This window comes from Bemisia tabaci, chromosome 7 (genome assembly GCF_918797505.1).
Source record: "Bemisia tabaci chromosome 7, PGI_BMITA_v3".
Classification (NCBI taxonomy): Eukaryota; Metazoa; Arthropoda; class Insecta; order Hemiptera; family Aleyrodidae; genus Bemisia; species Bemisia tabaci.
This window is the reverse complement of record NC_092799.1, coordinates 42,271,129-42,290,444: the sequence shown is the minus strand read 5'-3', so window position 1 is coordinate 42,290,444 and position 19,316 is coordinate 42,271,129. Positions and strand designations below refer to the sequence as shown.

At 39.3% G+C, this 19,316-nt stretch overlaps 1 protein-coding gene across 3 annotated transcripts in view; it reads right to left on the bottom strand.

Annotated features, from left to right (window-relative positions):
- Positions 1–19,316, bottom strand: part of KCNQ (KCNQ potassium channel) — a 232,919-nt gene that overhangs the window by 159,376 nt on the left and 54,227 nt on the right. Inside the window, exon 1 of one of the 3 annotated variants that reach the window (XM_019045401.2) lies at positions 2,813–3,229. The exons of 1 other annotated variant lie outside the window; for it this stretch is intronic. The gene's annotated coding sequence lies outside the window, so the exon portion shown is untranslated. Of the gene's footprint in view, positions 1–2,812; positions 3,230–19,316 lie in introns of those variants that run through there. One more of the 3 variants, XM_072302601.1, reaches the window with a different exon arrangement.

The window sequence follows — 19,316 nt, the reverse complement described above, 5'->3', positions numbered from 1 at the left end:
CATTTCCTTACGGACATTATTTAGGCGCAGAAACAGTCGTCTTTTTGTGCTTCTTCTTGACCGACCTACTAGATGGCTGATGAGTTGCGAGGATGATGATGTGACCAACAAGTTTATCAAACTTCGGCTTTTGACTAAACGAAATGATCGGCTTTGTTGTTAAACACCAGCGTAGAGCGGAGCATTGCGATTTAACGCCTTCGCTTCATCGCGCCTTCAATTTTGGGCACGCAACACGGACATCCATCAAGCACGAATAGTTGTATCCCTGCGCCGTCATCCACGAGCGTCCTTTCTTTGCTCTGTTTCCGTGTAGTGTCAATTTCAATTTCTCTTATCTATCGCGGTGCTTCGAGGGCTACGTGGGCAATACAGCCGAGGATCGGAGAGGCATAATCCGGCCTTTTTTTTCGAATTTTCTCCCGAATTGGAGCGGCACCTCACTAGCAGACTACAGTCTAAAGTGATAGCGAAAAATCTTATGATTCAAATCATCACGGATTAGAGAGTGAGAGCATGGCGTTTTGCACACCTTACAGAGCTGAAGGCGTATGTGAAAATCGACATTAAGAATCGTTTTTAAATGATCATCTTCCCCGGAAAGTGCTACATGTTGATCTTTTAAAGTTTTTAATCTTATACAAAAGTGCAAAATCGTTTAAAAATGATTTTCTTCTCTCCGCGATTAAGCGATTCAAATTTAAAGAGAGACGGCTTTATAAGAGACAAGAATTTCTCCTTTTCTTAAATTTGTGCGATTCAAAAGTAAGAAGATGAAGAAAGAGGCATTGATAGAGGAGGGATAGAAGGCACTCCGAGGAAATATTGAAAAGAGGTATGGTTCTCGATAGCTCATATTTTTGGGTCCGTTATGACAGCACTGCTCTTGGGTAAACTCCGGTCCAATATTTTACCAATTAAAGCGCCCATGATGAGTGCACTGCAGTAGGTACCTCAAACCGAAATTCCGGGAATGAGCAAATTTTCGACGACCTCTTCAATATTTGTCAACCTCTACACGGAAATTACCTCACAGAATTTAGTCAGATTTCATTAATTAGTTGTACGTCTCATGATTAATTAAATTAATTAATTGATATCGGCACTTAGTCATTCTTTAAGATTATTGAGGTGTCAGGCAGGTCTTTTTTGATTGATTTTGGATGAAATAACAGTCACGAAACGCATAACAGTGGATGACGAACAATTTTTTTGTGCGGAAAAACCAACCTAACGTTTGATGTTTACTTCTCACGTGACGTTGATGTTTTCCACACGATTTGAGTGCATTTAAAAAAAGATGAACGGTGATGATCGAACAATTTGGCTCCAGCGTATTTGTAAATTTGTTTTACAAGCTTAGTAAATCCCACAAATAAAATCAACCACTTAATTCGTTCATTTACAAGTTGTAAATGCTAATATCGCGGAATTCGAGGAACTCAACGGCAGCGCATAAATTTGTTGACTTTCGTGAGCTAGGAACTAACATAATAAACTGACCTTCTGTATTCATTTTTAATCTTCGATTCAGTTGAGGGCTATCAAATTGTATATGGTCTCAACGTTTCATCAAAGCGGTTGCTCTCATAAAATTATTTTGAGTTGATGCAACAACTATGGCTGGACTAGTGTACCTCATGGCAAAATACAGGGTGTTTCAAAAGCCACCCCCCCCCCTCTAACTTTTGAACAGTTCGAAATAGAAAATGAAATTTTAGGAATATTTCTATCTCAAAAAGGACCATCCTCTGGCGGGGGGTGTCAACATTGTGGGCCCTCCCTCTCCCAAGGAGGAGGGTGGAGGGCCCCTCCTTGTTTCACAAATGATAGTCCCTACCTTGTAATACCTTATTAGAAGGGACATTAAGAACTAAAAACTTTGAATTTTTGACAGAGTTATGCTAGGTCAAAGGTCAAAACTTGACCTATTTTCAAGAAAGCATAACTCCGTTTCAAATTATCGTGGAAAAAAAATCAAAAGAGAAAATTTACCAAATCGTAAGAACTTTTAAGTAAAAATCTTAGGATTCACTTCAAACTAATTTGGCTAGGGAGGGGCCTAAATGTTGACCCCCCCCCCCCTCAGAAGATGGTCCCTTTTTGAGATAGAAAAATTCCCAAAGTTGAGTTCAAAAGTTAGAGGGGGGGACTTTTCGAAACCCTGTATGAACATTTCTGCGAACATTTTGTATCGTAGGCGGGAAATGAATCGGCATTACTACTTTTTTAATAGGAATAAAGGAAAACAATAGAGAACATTAAAGTTATAATGCTGGTTTGCTGTTCCCTCCAAAACTTAAGTATATGCGAAAATTTTTCAACGTTGTAGTTAAGTTATGTGGTTTTCTAATGTGGCCATTGACGACTCAGTAACTTCGGGCTAGAGGATTGAACAAGTTTGCGGCTGAAAACTTCGTGATTGGTGCCTCGATTCAAAGGCCCGCTTCCAAAAGAGGTTATTTCAGGAAGCTTGCGTCATCAACAACACAGAGCGTAACAGAGATCAGAGATCTTAAAGATCAAACAACACTGCTGCCCATTAATGAGCAAAAAACTGATCATCTGCTTTAATCCAGTTACTATGGAAGGAACTGTCAAATATCAACAGAATGTAGGGACTAGTAAGCATTACAATGAATCTTAAATCAGATTAATTTATCTGAGCTCTTTAGAAACTTGCACCTTTCGAATAAAATAGACTCTACAATTTGACAGCTCTCAGCACAAACTTCAATACAAACAAAAATTAATAATGTAACGATTATCGAAAAAAAAGAGACAAGAAAAAATTACAGCTAATTGTAAATACCTCGAACCTTTAGCTACACGCACAAACTGCCCTGAATCCTAAATAATTCATGCATCAGGCACAGAACATAACACGAGGTTTAAACGCAGTAAATGAAAAAAAAGGGAACAAAGGGCAAAATGAGAAAAACAATATTAAAACGATTTCATAATGATCCAACAAAAATCCGGTTGGTTTCGCGCATACAAGAACGTTAACATTTTTAAATCGGAGGAATGAAAATCGGACGATCGCGATTAGCCATCACCCCGAAAGCACCGATGAGACGAGATGGGCAAGAAAACGGCAACGCGCGAGCGAACGCGATTCAAAATCCGATCCGTTACGAACATGAGTGTAAACAAATGATGGTGCGGAGATGATGTGACTTGTTTCAGAGTCGAGCGCAAACTGGTCCGTCGCGGCCGCAGGTAGCAGTGACTCGGCGGGAGGATTGTGCGGAGGAACTTGGGCTTTGAAACGCAAAACGCGAGACGCGGCACTGGAACTCGCCCGCGCGCCTTCAACTCCGTGCCTCGGCCACACGCACATCTTCCGGGCTCTTCCTTGCGACATCCAGACTCTCCAATGACACATACACTGCCGTGATAGGGAAAAACGCCGCATGAGTATTCAGGCGTTGCCATATCCTCTTCAATAAGACCGAATTTACTGGGAAAAATCAGAATATTTCTCCTCAAGTTTTTCAGAGAATTTTTTTCGCAATTTCATCTAAAGTTCCTGAAAATTTCAAGGAAAAATATTCATAACATTCCTCAAAAATAAACATTTTATCGGAGGACATTCAGCGACTCTCGAATGTTCATACGGCGTTTTCCATTGAGACGGCAGTATACTGCCGTGCTAAGGCACACGATGAACACATGTGCAAGTATGAACACACGAGAGTTGCCAAATTTCCCCGGATAAAACATGTAATTTTCTGAATGTAAGACAAGTATCGGGGCAGATGTCAGGTATAGGCTAAAAGTAGCCAAAACTGTGGACTCGTCCAGTAAGCAGATTCCCTCTGACCCCAAAAATGGTGCTTCAAAGCCAAACGATCAGAGAAATTGCGAAATGGCCGAAATTTTCCCAACGGATAAACTTTTTGCTCGCGTGTGCCCATTCCCTTGCTCTGTTTTCAAATCGTGTTCGTTTTTCCTCGCCTTATTTGCAGTGGTGGTGCAGGAACTACGTAAGCAGCACAGCCGAAGATAGGAACGACTCATAATCCAGCCTAGTTTGTTTTTCCTTCCAAATCCGAACGACACCTCACCATCACCATAGAGCGAAGCATAGCGACGGTGAAACTACCAAACCACGTATCTCGGTTTGCGACGTCGCAGACTTCCCGCCATACTTTATTTTTTAAATGAAAAACTACTTAATATCCAGTCTTGAAAATTTCTGTGATTTTTCCTCTTTGTGCGGAAAAAATTCCGTGAAAATTTCAAGGAATGAAATTGATGTGGTCTACTTCAAGAATTCAAAATGTGAGCGTAGATTTTTAAACACCGCAAACGAGATACGTGGTTTGGTAGTTTCACCGTCGATAGCGAGTCAACGCTTCGCTCCATCGCGCCTTCAATTTTGCACACGCAACACGCACTCCCCCCTCCCCTTGGCATCAAGTTTTACGAAAATCCGACGAGCAGGAACCGAGATAGCGTTTTAGGCCACGCCCGCCACCTTGGTTTTTCGAATTTTCGAAATTAGACTAAAAATTCGAATTTAATCGATGGAATGGGAGCCGATGTATCAATTTAGGCTACGTCCGCCGTCTTAAATTTTCAAATTCAGAATTCAACTTGAAACGCATCATACCCAAAATCTGAGCTCAGATCCGGCTTTCTCGTGAAAAATCGATGCTACTTCATGTATCATATGTTACCATAGCATAAAAAAGAGGGTAATCGTAGGCGTGAAGATTCTATCAAAGCCGGCCGGTATGCGGAAGTAGGCACAGAATCCAAACGTTTGAGCTACGCCGCCAGGCGCCGGCGTCAAGCATTTGGTTCGTCCGTTTCCGAGAAAACAAACTTCTTCTTACTCATCAGCTGACCCACTCCGAATCACCCATGTTGCCACGTCGGACTGATATGTTAGAATCTACACGCCTACGTTAATCTCTTTCCTTCATGATATGGTGACATATGATACATGAAATTGCATCGATTTTTCACGAGGAAGCCGAATCTGAGCTTAGATTTTGGATATTATGCGTTTTAAGTCAAATTTTCTTTTATCTATTTTAAATCACTCAGGAAATTTGCGGAAACTCATTAGAATAATAGTGTGTATTCTTTTAAAAACATTGATCAAAAATAAAACATTGACGGTATTAGAATCCATTAATCTCCGAGATAACTTGAACACGGTTGTTCTACGACTTTTTACGTATGTTGTTTTCTTCCGCATTGGTTGTCGGCAGCGTAGCGGCCAAAGGCCCCTGGTACTAATAATAGTTTTCAAAATCAATTTTTTTCTACATTCAAAATTCCAAGGAAATGGCAGAAATTTATCAATTGTTACTAATGTTTTAACAGTGTTTCTTGTCAATTGTATGCCGTCGTTAAGCTAAACATCCCAGGTTTACCAAGGCACTTCGATGACATTAAATCCCCCACCCCCCTACCAAAGAAACCGGTATTTTATAGCTACCCTTAAGAAAACTCGTCCCGATAAGATGAAATTTGTTTCTATAACCCGCTCCTCGCGCTGCCAAAATTCTGGATGGATCAAGCCTTCCAGAGGACTGATTTTTGAAATTGACAGATAAAACGATATTTAAATAGGCTGAAACTGGTGATTCCTACAGACAGAGGGGGAAAATAATGCACTTTCTAACTAAAGGGTATCTTGTCGGTTGCCGTTCGTTAGTCTATTACGTATCTCCATTATCTATTGCAACCACCCACTTCCACCAACAGAATCCCTTCAAATAAATTTTGTCTTCTTTGTACAAGCTTTGTCTATCAATTTCAGTATCGGCCCGCAGTCCAGTTCACTGCAGATTAATGTGCGAAAATGATCATCTTCCGCACATCGTTATCCATTGGGAAGGTTAGCTTAGACGCTTAGTAAGATGAGCTCAAACAAACCACTGCTCCTCTCTGAGTTTGGACGCTTTTGCGTGCATTCTCAGTTTTGCTTCAACCCGGTAACTATAGACTTTAACCTCTGGCAAAGTTTGTGTTCCAGGCACGTTCTTCTTTTGCATAATCCCCGAGTATGGTTTATGAGTCTGGAGACTTCTTTTCAATTTTGGCCTCTCCTGAACGCATCGTGTCTTGCAGCGAGGATTCAGTCCTCGTCCCTCACATTAATACCAATTTTCAAACGTCAAAACAGCAATCTCGCGTGTCACTCGTGGAAAAAGACAGGAGAATCCTCTTGGCTTTCATACCACCGCAAGAAACTTTGCATTCGCAGCCAATTTTAGAATTTAGCGGAATCCTGACGGTCTTGAAGCAAAAATCTAGAGGTTTTGAAATCAGACCACATGCTAAATTTGTACTTTGAAAACTACCCAACTTGAAAAAGTTAATATTATTTTAGAGAAATTATTTTTCTGGTTATGTGCATATTTATTCAATTTTTTTTTTCAATTTTTTTACTTCGCATAAAAAAGATTGACAAAATAATTTTCTTTTTTTTTTTTGGAAAAGATTCCTTCTTTTCTAAGGTTTTAAAGAAATTACACTGTACTAGGACCGAAAAGATTCATATTTCTGATCAAGGGGCCTCTTTTTCAGAACTGAATGACATGCATCGACAATATTTTCCATTCACCGAAAATTTTTGGCTGAATTTAGTTTTCCGTCCAGGAAAAGAAGGACATTTTAACCGGAGATCTCGAAATTTAGATACGGACTCTTATTCACCTCAGATGAATGTTGTGTTAAATGTTCGGCAAATTAAAACCGAACCATGGTTTTTATCAATATGAAGTGTGCAATTAAAGCTCCGTAGTTTCGAGAAAACTGTATAAATAATCTGTGATGTTGCAAACAGAATTTAACGTGTACCCTAAGTATTCCTAGCAGAAATTTTCATTTACACTGTTAGAAGTAGAGGAGTGAAATTCAGTGCCGGAGTCTACATGGCGACTATAAACTATGACATTGAATGATATGAATGCGAAGTGAAATTAGAACCATAAAAGTGCAACAAAATTTTTTTAGAGTCTTCCAGGGCCGAATTTACCTACTTGTCGCCCATGGGCTGCCTGTATTTTGCCGCCTCTTTCTCATTCGTTTTGAAACATCAATAAAAACCATCAAGTGAACGTGCAGCGGAGAGGGGTGCATGAGACGCATTTTCTCGTGTTGGACACATTTTTTGCGAAGCCCTGTCAACATTACTAGCAAGAGTTCACGGAACTTTGCGCGAAAATTAAGTTCCGTGAACCTATCTTTGTGTGAACAAGGCCTTCCATTTATAAGAATTGAAAGAAAAAATTATGAAAGAACAAACTGACCGCCCTGTGTTTGACGCAATGCGTGAGGCATTCATACAGTCAAATAGGCGCTGTGCGTTTCACACCAACCGCTTCTGAACGCAGTGTGTTTGACGCAATGCGTGAAGTATTCATGCAGTCTTGTAGGCGCTATGCGTTTCACGGCGACCAATGCTGACCGCACTGTGTTTGACGCAATGCGTGAGGTATTCATGGAGTCTTGTAGGCGCTATGCGTTTCATACCAACCACCTACCACCATGCCTCCGTTCCAGGTCAAATTGCGAGCTGGGTTTCTCTCTTAACTCGACTAATTAAAGGTGTTGTTTCTTGTATTACTGAAAGACGACAAAATCAGGAATCACTATACTTTTACTCTCAGGATATGGGAGATTTTGTCGCCTTTTCTCGTTTGTAATTTATTTTCTGAATCCGATGTTTTTCTCTCTTTTTTTGATACCGACATTTAAAAAATTGCAAAATTTGCCGCCCCCTAAATTTGCCGCCATGCGGCCATCCCCTAAATCCGGCCATGTGGAGTCTTCACAGGATTTTCCTCACTTAGAGAGGATAAATCACGACAGTTTCTAAGAATTGCCGTTGAGTAGTTTTCCGTCTGACGGGAAGTCTGCAACGTCGCAAACCGAGACATCCACGTGGTTTGGAAGTTCCACCGCCGATATTCTCTTTAATTAAATTCAACCTGTGGTGTAGGTCGAACTGCAAGATCCACCCGTGAATCGTTTTAAGCCTAATCTGCCGTCCTAAGGAAAAGCGCCGTATGAACATTCGAGAGTTGCCAAATTTCTCCGGGGAAAACGTGTATTTTGTAGTAAGTTTTGCATATTTTTTCGTGAAATGTTCAGTAATTATAGTTGAAATAGCGAACAAAACTATCTGAAAAATTAGAAAATAAATGTTCAAAAATATTCCAGTAAATATTTTTGAACATTTATTTTCTAATTTTTTCTTTGAGGCCGAATTTCTCCGGGGAAAACGTGTATTTTACAGAAAGTCATATGCATATTTTTTCGTGAAATGTTCAGTAATTATAGTTGAAACAGCGGACAAAACTATCTGAAAAATTCGAAAATAATCGTTCACAATTTTTGTCCAGTAAATTCGGTTTTTAGTACAGGAAATCTGGTAACGTCTAAAGTCTCATGCGGCGTTTTTCCTTAGCGCGGCCGTAATGTTCTGGAAAACATTAGCGAGACTCCGAATAAGAATTTGCAGTGTTGGCTCCTCATTGTAGGACGATTTGTAAGATCCGAGTTTGAATAATTTCAAGCCTAACGTTCTCTTTTTCGCGATCTCGCTCCGACATTTCTCTGATCCGTGCAAACTTGAGCGCGGATCCGCTTTTAAATCTCCTCCCATTTAGTATTCATTTTTCAAAGGAGTTGCGAAGAAACTTTTCGACTAATTCATTTTCCGAGGCAGCCGCCTCAGCCGCGGATTTCGATGAAACCTCCGTACCAGAGCCAGAGACAGATATACCGCAAGTAATTGCATTCGGAAACTTATGCAAACCATCGTGATACTTGGTATTCATTTCTAATTCTATTATTTCTTTGTTCAGCCAGCCTTGTGAATTTCGCCTTATTTGATGAAGTGGCACCTGGTCATAGCGGAACCGGAGTTCCAACTTCACCAGGTGTTGTGCCAAATGCGCTCAAAAGTCAGTTCATCGTGGCTAAAAATCGAAGACGCTAGCCAAAATAACGCAATTAGATCTGTGCAGCCTCTATTATTAGACTTCATTTTGCGATAACGTGTTCAATACCCATAGTTCTCCTTGTGAATTCCGCCTTATTTGATGGAGTGGTACCTGGTCATAGCGGAACCGGAGTTCCAACTTCACCAGGTGTTGTGCGCCAAATGCGCTCAAAAGTCAGTTCATCGTGGTTAAAAACCGAGGACGCTAGCCAAACGCACCTAGATTTGTGCAGCCAGTGCAGCCTCTAATAGACTTCTTTCTCTTCTATTATTAGACTTTATTTTGCGATAAAGAGTTCACTACACACAATTTACACACACAAACACTTATGAACATAGGGAGACGAATGGCACATATCTATGTTTAATGTTAAAAAGTGCGTACTTTAAATCTCCAATCATGTTTTCCTCTTTTAAGAAGAAAAAAAAGAACTGCTCTAAATATTTTTTGAAATTTTTTAGGCATATTCTGAGTGAGCCGTGAAAATTTACTGGAAATTTAAAGAAAAACCACCGGTTTCTTTTCTTTTTACAAGATGAAATATGTCAGGAAACTTGCAACGTTGCAATCGAAGATACCAATTTTTCAATTTCGGCTATTAGTGTTGATGTCCCTAAAATGGATCATTAACAGTTGGCTCCCTAATAATTCAATTCCTGAGCCTCCTAGTGTTACATCAGGTTTAAGGGCGCGAACATCGAAGTGCCTTCACCTCAAAGCTAGGCAATTTGCATTACGGATTGTTAAAATAGTTTCTTGCGGTCAAAGTTACGGAAGTAAGTCCTTCTTCTGGCTATGTCGGAACAAGAAGATCAGATAACGTTGTAGCGCAAAAAATTCCGATTGATATTATTCAGTTTCCCATTGAGTACACAGAAATTAATAATATAATAAGGTCGAAAAATGTATCGTGACAGGTTATCTTTAGGAAGGAAATAGGATTGGTTGTTAATTTCAAGTGATTTCGATACCTTATGACCATTGATGACGCAACATGGGAATGACTACACCCGACTCCAGTCTGAAGGCGCACGGTGAGGCGTGAATGATCGATTATCGATATTTTCCCATTTGAAGCTACGGTAAAGAATCGATTCTTAAGGTGTTCGTTGCGACTTGCGACACCCTGTCCGTCAATCCTTTTCGATAGGTTTAAATGAGAGATCCATCGATACATCGCAAAGCTCGCTACGCCAATGTTTCATGCATATGTTTAGTAACACTCGAGTTGAATGCATGTAATCTTTGGTGAATATCGACGAACAATGCTAATTTTCGAAAAACAATGTCTCAATTTTCCGAAATAATATCGATATTTTTCCATGAGATTTTCAAACTTGCTCTTGGTATTTCAGAAGAAAATCACTCGGAAATTCGTACGGTACCCATGACCAAAGAACAAAAGTAAACTGTTAGCGTTCTCAGAGTGAAAATGCATTTTGAATTTCACCGCGAGATTTCAAACGATGTGAAACATGCCAGAAAATTTGAATGGTCGCAAACCCAGATGAGCAATGATGACAAAACAGCGTACAATCATTGGACCAAGTAGTGAGTGAAACACACTGAAAATACTCCAAAATAACTGAAAATTTGTTCAAAGTTTCAAGACTGGCACGGCACGAATGGGGCTTCCGAAATCCCTTTTAGCTCCCCCTCAGCTGAAAAGCTCCCTCCCCCAGTTCGCTTTCAGCTCTTGATATTATACTGAAATATCTTGATTTAAAGACCCGCTCCGCGATGGGGGCGCATGAAAGGATGTGAGTTCACACTATCATTTCCATACCACCAGCAATATTTCGGGATCATAAAATATTTAATGTGGGTTCTTACGATGGTATCGAGTAAAGTCGCTCACATCATCACCAGACTTTTCACTCTGCAGTGTGCGCCTTCCCCCGAGATCATTTATGGTTCCTTTTAGAGCCCAATTACATTCCTTCATAGGCTTAATTAGACCTATTATGTTCTTCCTTGTCTAATTAAAACCTCAGTCAAAGGTTTTCATCGCTGCCCTTAATGCTTGAAGGAGGTCATTGCATAAGGCTGAGGAAGTTTCGGGGAAGCTTTGAATCAAGAATGTGCATCGTGGTTTTCGAGACAATAGTTGAAAAAATAACTCATTGTTGACGTTCACGCTCATACCATCATGGTTATATCATTTCCTGACTCCCCCCCCCCCCCCCAGATTTTCATTTCTTGTTGCAGTTGCTTCGGACCAATTTTCGTGATTTGGCAGCTAGTAAGTGACCTTTAGATGAACATGGTCTCTAAGATTGTTTGAAATATGACCCAGATTTTGTATTATTTTGTGATTAAATTGCACATTTTCTCCTTCAATGGATGTAAATAATCTATTTCCGTCATTATATATGCTAGAGATTTATTTGATCCGTTTTTTAAGCTTTTTGCGGCCATCATTGTGTAATCTCCAGCTCCAGATGAGGCCGATCACTTCGAGAAAAAAAAAAAAAAAAAAAAAAAAAAAAAAAAAAAAAAAAAAAAAAAAAAAAACATAGTATTTTGTAAATGAAAAAACACTAAGAAGTGGCCCAAACTGTATATAACAAGGTGAAGAAATGGTGCTGGGTCCACACCATTTCGCGGGGAAAACAAAGCCAAGAAGTTCCAAAAATTTTGACTCTAATTTTAATTTTTGGAACTTCTTGGCTTTGTTTTCCCCGCGAAATGGTGTGGACCATTTCTCCACCTTGTATTTTGTAAAGAAATACGACATATTTTGCCTCCTTTCTGAGAAATATGCGATCTCTAGGGATTCTGGTCGGTGTGGTCGGTGGCGCAACCCCTCGTTATTTACATGCACAAAAACGAAGACAAGAAAGGCAGTAGACGGACCTTACCGAGCGGGAAGCGTCCATCCGAGGTTGGGCCGCGCAGCGTCCCAGGGGCATACCCCCTAGTGTGCGAATATCGGGCTTGAGAGTCCGCGATAAGTAGTACATAAGGTTACATAGCATAGGTACAGAGTGGGTATAGAGGAGAACAAGGAGGCTTAACTGAATGCATTTTCGAAGAAAGTCGACGAAGGAGAAAGAAAGGCGAAACAAAGGAGAAAGTTTTCTCGGCCTTAGTATCGCTGGGGGGAGGGGGGGGGGGGGTAAAAGGGGGGGATCAACGTGGTGGACTCGAATGCGTCCTCGGATACAGGGGTATGAACGTCAACATTGATCCAAAAATATCAAGCGCAAAACGCCGAGCCCGAGCAAATTGAAATCTATTCTCACCCGATCGCGAGAGCATTTAGGACATTTGTAAGCATTTGGTCTCTGCCTTTGTTTTGCCTGCGCCCCTCGCCCGAGGGCCGTTCGCCCCCTCCATTTCCGTTAACAGTGCTGCCGCGCTAAGGAAGAACGCCGTATGAGCCTTCAGACGTTGCCAAGTTTCCTCCGATAAAAACTGAATTTACTGGGAAAATTACGAATGTTATTTTCCAAAATTTTCAGACAATTTTGTACTCAATTTAATGTAAAATATCTAAAAATGTCAAGGAAAAATATGCACGAATGCAGTCAAAAATACGTATTTTATCGAGGGAAATTTGGCAAATCTCGGATGTTCATACGGCGTTCCTCCTTAGCACGGCAGAGTGCGGCGAGGCGTCGTTGCGGTGTATCGATTGATCTTCCGTTTAAACCTATGAAAAAGTATCGATTATCAGGGCGTTCGGAACGAACACTGCGATGTTCGATTCTTTACCATAGTTTCAAATGGAGGAAAATCAATCGATCGGTCGATGATACTACCTCCCCCTCCGACCGGCCACAAGGCTCTCCTTAGCCTACTAAAATTTCTCGGCCACTCACGGCCAATAACAATTCGCAGCCGCTGAAGAAATCTATTTCTTATCCGCTGTTGTTAAGTTTTCTTTTTTTAGGATCCATGTCCGCTGCTGGTTACCATCCACCAAGGAAGGAAAAATTAAACCAAAATAAAATTGTTACAAAATGTTTTTTCCAATTAATAAAAAAAAATTGTCTCCAGTTCCAAGTTTTTTTGGGTTTAATTTTCTATTTTTAGATTTAAATAAAAATGTATTTTGCTGGCGGAAGTGATTCTCTAAGTAGAAGAGGTCTTTTTTGTTTATTTTTCAATTCAAAGAAATGTAACTTAGTCATCAACGAGAAATTTCATTTTCTTCGAATTAAAGACAATGTCTTTTTTCTTCATTGTTTTTCGAGCACATTGTAAGAAAATCCTTTATCTTAAAATATTTTTAGCACAAAAAATTTCTTCTAGGTCAAAATGAATTATTTTTAAAGTTGAATTTTTTTCAGTAAGTGACAGTGCGCGAATGCAAATCTTTTGGAAGTGCAACTAATGTTGCGTTGAATCGAGACATCGGCATTTGAGTGAGCGACCAAAAGAACAACCCTGGTGAGGTCCCATAAACGAGCTTTTAAGCTCATGCTTCTGCTGAAAGAGTATGAGAACTTTATTATAATTAGCCAGTTTTGTTCCATCCTTGCTGATTAATTGCTCTTTAAATGTCAGTTAAAATTCTAATTTTTTTTTTTTTTTTTGGGGGGGGGGGAAGGCTGATGCATATTTCGTAAATTTAGTTTGGAAAACTATAAAAAATAAAAATGCCGATGTTTGTTGCCTTTTATTTCATAAATTTCCCGCAACTTTTTATTTTTTATCCATGTCTCATATACTCCGCAATCAATATTGATGGCTAGAGTTGGTGCATATCTTAATTGCAACGATACGTTATCCACGATTGTGTACTTTAATTTTCTAAGAGAAAACTAATTAAAATATCTTACTTTAATGAGCTGTGAATATATTTGAAAAAGTATCCACAGAAAAGTTCAAGGAAGTTGGTTAGTCAGGATTTTTCGAAAAAAAGGAAAGAATAAAAAAAGCAAAAAACCATTGAGCGAATATTTGAACCGTCGGAATCGGAAAAACTCATTTTTTTTATTTTATCCACTGATATTAAATATATTTATTTTCCTCAACGCTCCCTTCTTTCGTTTTTATCTATCACATTTTAAATGTGAAATATTCTGATATCTCATAAACCTTCAAAATAAAGGGGCATGGTTGATAAAATCACGAGCAAAGACCCTTCAACTGGACGTATTTCTATCAAATGAAACTATGTGCATTATGACGTGAGCCCTGTTATGCACGTTTTCTTATGGGTCTCAGGGCTCATGTCTTAATGCATATAGCTCTGTTCGCCAAAAATACGTCCAACTGGCAACGATGGGCAGCGAAACTATACTACCCTTTTTACGGGTTGCAAAAAATCCGTTATCTGTTTAATTTTTCATGTAAAATGAATTTGCACTTGCAAGTGCAGCGCATAGAAGAGGAGACGTTAAAAAGCCAAAACTTTCATAGGTACGAATCCTCTTTTTCCCTTCCTCTCTTTAACTTGTACTTCTGAGACGAATTTCGTGTTGAAAAATAAGCCAGTTAAGCGCGGAGGATATAACAAGCTCGTGAGAGCATTGAAATCCTCCCTACACTTTCACAGCTCGTTGACTTAGTTCATTTGATTCCTTGCTCCTGAAAGCAGTCCAGTTTTTCTTCGGCGCCCCCCGGAAAAGTTCGCCGGAACAAGCACAGGTGATCACCAAATGGACTTATTTCTATCAAACGGAACTATGTGCATTATGACGTGAGCCCTGTTATGCACATATTCTTATGGGTCTTAGGGCTCATGTCATAATGCTCATAGTTCCGTTTGGCAGAAATACGTCCAAATAGCATCGCTGTTCATATGCTTGTTTTATGTTACGTTGAATGCATGCGCTGGCGAAAAAAAGGAAACGTGGTTTTTAAGAATGGGACCATTCTTGAGAGCCTTTTAAACAGAGCCTTTTAAAATCTTGAAAAGCTTAACCTGAGCTTTAAAAAAACCCGTAAACGTTACTCCATTTTTTTATTCGGTTCTCCAGCGTCACTTCTCTGACTTGAAATGTTGGCGATCATCTCGTCACTACTAACGTTCTCTTCTGCCCAGAAAGTGAAGTCAGTTTCAGTATCAACACAAGTCTGCGCGAAGGTAAGAAGCGAGAGAGTTTCTTGAAGACTTGGGCAGACAGGGGTGATTCTCATGCCTTATGGCGAATTTTGCGCAGATATCGGAATTTTATGACGCATTATTCTTCTTTGTTTCAATGAAAAGTGGCCTCTTAAGTGCATTTTAGTCATCTGCTCCTAGTAGACGTGTAGGAGCGTAGGTTGCCGATACCCATCTTCCACAATTGAAGGAACTCCTTCTCGTGAAAGTTTTGTAATAGATTTGAAATAAATCTCAATTTTGGTTGCATTGCTAATTGCGTACCCTCCTCTTACATGAAAATCAATTTGTCGATCGTTTAAAATTGGAAATTATAAACCACATGCTGTAAAAGTATTGCAATTTCATTGGAAAAAATTACGATGTTATTCCAGTCATTACTTCCCACTCCCAAACCGCGCCATGCATTCGTTAAAGTAGCAAAAATCTATTGCGTCGCCTTCCGATATTTTCAAAGCGTCATGTTTCAATTAATGAGAACTTTTTTGAGGTTGTAAACGGTCAACCGACTTTACCATCTCATAAAGACGAACAGGATCCATTAGCATGCATCAGTGTCAGGTAAAAATAATTCATGACTAAACTTTTATTTTCGACACTTCAAATGAATTACACTTTTACACTGCCAGGACGATTATGTCAAATCTGAAAGGAATGAGTACTGCCAGCTTAATTTCTCCCTTTCTCCTTCGTTCGATTCATCAATCCATCTCTTTTTTGAGCTTTGCATCTCTAAACGAAAAAATCTTTAAAGTGATGACTTCAATTCACGTAGGAAAACAACTGAGAGAAAAACGTATATGCACCATGCGACTTTGCGACTACGTAAGTAATTGAGGCAAGAAAGTCCCGCGTGTCTAGTAAGTGAACTAGTGAAGCTTGAGTGCCTCAGGCGCACGGTGGAAATGATACATCCAACTTTGAAAGCTGAAAGTTCTGGAAACCCGTCACGCCACCTACCGTCGGAAAGCCGAAGCAAGCTCCGATGAATAATGTTCGCGTAGCGCTATCTGTTGTCATTCACCCGTGGTTGCATCTAGCTGCTGAACTTGAGTAAATATTTACTCTAATACTTGAATAGAGATTAATCGGCACAAAGTAAGAGAGGAAAATCAGGAAAAGTCTTTCTGAACAAGACTTGGAGGGTAAAAGTTCATAATATTGAATTGAGAGTCAATAAATTAATTTTTTCTTAGAAGTGAAGTTAGTGTACCAGAAGTTTTTAATCCCATCAATATAATAATTACTCGAGGATTTTTATTGGCGATTTTTTTATGGGTTTCTTCCTCCTTTTTTATTTTTTATACGCTTAGCGGGTTGCATGGTAAGTTATTTCCTCACGATGTTAACAATGCTTTAAAACGGAAATAATTTTTTCTTAATCTAGATACTGGGAAAGATTTCAAATAAAAAGATGGAGAATAGCGTTGAGTTCGCACTGTTGGTAATTTTTCCTCCCTGTCCACACTGCGGGAAATCTGATCCATTACAAAAAACAAATACTCTTTTGCGAAAAATCTCATTGCTTTAATAACGTACGTGAATAAATGCGTGCGATTTTTCTCGCAAAAGTGAAATTTAAATCGTGATTAAAAAATTATCATCGGCACAATGACTTATTTTTCTTCTTCTTCTTCTTCTTCTTCTTCTTTGTTTGTTTGTTTGTTTGTTTGTTTGTTTGTTTGTTTGTTTGTTTGTTTGTTTGTTTTTGTTTGCTTAACCGAAGTGATGCTTAGTTGGTCAACTTTAGATTTCGGGATGGCATGAGTTGTACATCAGTCAAGTCATAAGTCAGTCAGTACAAAGTCTGTCATAACAACATTCTAGCTTTGAAAAGTACACCCAGGTACTATTTTAGACTTTTACCATTTTTCTTTTTATCCATCCAACTGAGTGTGGCTGAGTTTTCAGCCAAAACGTTTTAGTTTTATTCGTGAAATTTTAGCCTTGTTACCCTCTTTTTAAATTTTTATTTTGTTGCATAAGTTGTACTTAAGTAAGTAAGTATAGTAAGGATTCCCTTATTACGTTAAAGGAGTATGTAAATGATCAGCACAGCATAAAATTGAGATTTTTCTCCCCCAGCCAGTGCCAACCGTCTTAAAAAAGCGTATAGATCAATGAGGCGGAAAAATTTAAATTTGGTAATGCAAAGAAAACATTTCATCATATCAAGAAATCTTTCGTCGTCACAGCTAAAATTTATCTTCGTGTGATGGATCAACGAGGAACTACAAAGGAAACGGTTTGCCTTATTGTATTTAGTGAATGAAATTTTTACAAAATAAATTTTGTAAAATCATAAGTATGTACTTTTACAAGTTAGGACGAATTTTATGATGTACGATTTAGCGGCGTTACCAGTGATTTTCCCCGAGAGGTAGAAAAAGATAGGGTAAGGGGTAATGCGATTTTCCTTTGGGGTAGCGAAACGGAGCTACCTCGGGTCACGAAAAGTGCATAAATTCAAATGATGCGCTATACGTGAAAAATGAGTACAGAGCACTATAACTGCTCTCACGAAGCACATGAGCACCATAAGGTTTTCGAATGACAGATGCACCGAATGGGTAAAATAAGGACCTCACGAAGATGAAAAAGAAAAAAACCGGTCACGTCGTGATTGAGCCAGATTGAGCCTGGTACAGAATACACGTATCGGAAGTCTACAAACTCATCACTGACAATAATTTTTCGATGATAGCCAATGGCTTTTATGGTCCTAGTTAACAGTCGTTCCTGAATTAGCTTCTGACCTTACAGGTACACCTCATATGGTTTAAATTGTGACTGAGATAGGTTCAAGTAGGTCCTGAATGTGGCATCATAGAAAGATCCATTTTCGACGAACTTCAAGTAAAATTAAATACATTAATTTTAGAATTCGATCTTTTCTAGGGATTGCAATGACATTTCACTAAATAAAAATAAAAAACCCACGAAACACGATTGATAATCTTCGCTCTTCCATCCTGAAATCGAAACCGACTGATCGGGTTTCGAAGAGATGCCGTGGTATAGCTCGAGTGGCGCTCACTTATGCCGTATCGATTCGGAGCGGTGGAGACGCCTGCAAAAGACACGGATACAAATAGCTTTACGCGCGCGACATCTCATGCCCAACAGGGGCGCGGCAAGATGATGCCCGCGACTTACTGCTCCGTTACAAATGGCAAAGCAAATTTACTCTCTAATCGAGGGGAGGCTTCCCAGTGTGGTGACCCCAAACAGTCATTCGATACGCCGACTCTTTTCCTTCGGAGATCGTTCTCGTTCGGAGAGCACTGGAAAAAAAAACACATTGGATCTAGAGTCCAGACTCTTGAAAACATTGACAAGAAAAAATACTTCTGATTCAATCGGATTTTTGCTTGAATCAAAACGAAATCCGCTTAAATTAAGAGGCTTGGTCCTTGATTTAAGCTAGATTCTGATTGAATCAAGAGTACTTTTTCTTGTCGATGTTTTTAAGAGTCTGGACTCTAGATCCAATGTGTTTTTTTTTCCAGTGAGGATGAGAAAAAACATGATTGAAATGAAAATTGATCGTCGGATCCTCACAGCCGAGAGTTTGGTATGACGAACCGAAAAGTGCGACTGATTTAAAACGCTGCATGTTTTTATGATGATGAATATGGTGTCATGCAAAGGTAGATAAATGTTAGAAATCTGAGGAAGAATAACCAATTGCACACTTGTGGGCCACTATTTTATGCTAAAGGAAAATGCCGCATGGACGTTCGAATGTTACCATTTTTTTTTATCTTTTTAATACCAAAATTACGAAAGCTCAAAGCTTTGAACCTTTTTCCATGACATTTATCGATATTTTAGATCAAATTTTTTCTCAGTCAAAAGTTTCTTTGAAAATTCGCTAGGTATGTACATCGTCGAATTTGGATATCGACGGTGAAAGTCGGCAATCACATAACTCGTTTGCGGTGTCTGAAAATCTCCGCCTCTATGTCATTTTTTTAAAGGAGAACAAATTGATATTATTTCTTGAAGTTTTTGCAGAATTTTCTTCGCATTGAGAAAAAAAATCATGACAGTTTTAAAGAATTGCCGTTGAGTAGTTTTCCATTTTAAAAATAAATTATGACAGGAAGTCTGCGACGTCGCAAATCGAGTTATGTGATTGCGGACTTTCACCGTCGATATGTCTCTCATACTCCTCATAGTGGCGATTTTGCAAGTTGGCAATACTGTTTTTCCTCCATTTCATGAAATTTTCATGAAAATTCATGAGAACATTGATATTCTCGGTGAGGCAAACTGCCTCACCGAGA